The 1,936-nt window shown below is 33.4% G+C and overlaps 1 pseudogene; it reads right to left on the bottom strand.

Annotated features, from left to right (window-relative positions):
* Window positions 1-274: 274 nt before the first annotated feature.
* LOC113194472 (nuclear cap-binding protein subunit 2 pseudogene) lies at window positions 275-716 on the bottom strand (annotated as a pseudogene).
* Window positions 717-1,936: the final 1,220 nt, after the last annotated feature.

Below are 1,936 nucleotides of genomic sequence, written 5' to 3' on the forward strand. Positions count from 1 at the left end.
GTTGTTGTGGAGGAATACAATTTTTGACCTGGCTATCATTTTGGTAAACTGACACATGGCCAAGATTCTAAGAATAGAATTAAAGGCATTCTTGGATTCTGTCCTTTAGTAATTTCCAGAAGAAAAACCATAAAGTGGCTTCCAGCTCAGAAGAGACATTGAACAAAGCTTGGTAAAAATGGCTTGGTTTGCAGACTTTGGTTAATGTTCTTCAACAAATTCAACAGACGTAAGGAGTGAGTTTTCACAACAGGGCTCTGACTACTCACTTATTTTATGCCAGTTTTCCATAGCCTCCTCTGTCAGCATAATAGTCCTGTTAATACTCATCTTCTTTGGCCCCCAAGATGCTTATGTCTATACTGCCTGATTTTCTTAAAGCCTGTATCCTAGTCATTGTGAATGATTTAGTCATCCATTTACATATTGCATGTCATTTTCTGCATCTGTGCTTGAATAGTATTGCACAAAATAGAATCCTCATGCTGTTTTTTTTTTCATTTTATCCTGAGTATCATGATTTTCTTTATATCACCCCTTTTGCTGAAGGGTTCATAAATTTGTTCTTTAATTATGTAAAAAGAAAATTTTTCAATGTTTAGCTTTTATTTAGTAATTGTTCTTGTTCTTCATTGTCACCCCAGAAGTGCTGGTCCTGGTCCTGGCTCAGCTCAACATAGGAGTCTGCACAGCACCTTCAGGAGGCCACCCAACATAGTGCAGAGAGGTGGACCAGGAATTCCTTATTTTATAAGACTGAATAGTATTGCTTGGCAATATTTTCTTTATCTATTTATCTGCTAATAGGTATTTATGTTATAGCCAAATCTTGGATATTGTGAATAATTCTGCAAAGACCATAAAAGTATAAATACCTTTTCAGGGTCCTGGTTTCAATTCTTTTGAATGCATATCCATAAGTGGGATTGACAGATCATATGGTAGTTCTTAGCTTTTTTTTGAGGAATCTCCATATTGTTTTCCATAGCAGTTGCACCATGTAAATTCCACCAACAGTGTAGAAGGGTTCCAACTTCTCCACATCTTTGCCAACACTTGTTAACTTGTTTTTTAATAATAGCCATCCTAACAGGTATAAAGTGATATCTCAATGAGGTTTTGATTTGAATTTTCCCATGGATACTGAGCACATTTTACATGTAATTGTTGGCACTTTGCGTGTCTTCCTTGCAGAAATGTTGGTTGAATTCTTTGTCTATTTTTAATTTCATTATTTGAGTTTTTTCTCTTGTGTCAGTTCCTTATATATTTGATATATTAACATCTTAGCAGATACATTTTTAGCAAAACTTTTCTTCCATTTTGAATGTTGTCTCTTTGTTGAATGTTTTCTTCTCTGTTAAGAAGGTTTTCAGTTATATGTCATCTTGTTTTCTATTTTTATTTTTTGTTGCTTGTGCATATGTGTCATAATCCAACAAATCATTGCTAAATACCAACATCATAAAGCATTTTCCCTAGTCTTCTAGATATTTTACAGTTCAGGTCTTACATTTAAATCTTTAATTCATTTTGAGCTGATTGTTGTGTTTGATGTAAGGTAAGGGCCCAATTTCATTTTTTGAATATGGATATCTAGTTTTCCCAATGTTATTTCTTAAAGAAACTATCTTTTCCACATTGAGTATTCTTGGCACCCTGGTTGAAGATCCATTGACTGCATGTGGGTGAATATATTTCTAAGCTCTCTACCACGTTCCATTGGCCTTATTGTCTTTATGACAATACCATACTGTTTTGATTATTATAGGTTTGTAATATACTTTGAAATAAAAAAGGATGATAAATCTGGCTTTATTTTTCTTTCTCAAGAATCTTTTGACTATTCAATGTCTTTTATGGTCACGTGAATTGGAAGGTTTAATTTTTCTGTAAAATATTAGGATTTTGATGGAAATTGTATTGAATATGTAGA

This window comes from Urocitellus parryii, chromosome X, assembly GCF_045843805.1.
Source record: "Urocitellus parryii isolate mUroPar1 chromosome X, mUroPar1.hap1, whole genome shotgun sequence".
In the NCBI taxonomy this organism is placed as follows: Eukaryota; Metazoa; Chordata; class Mammalia; order Rodentia; family Sciuridae; genus Urocitellus; species Urocitellus parryii.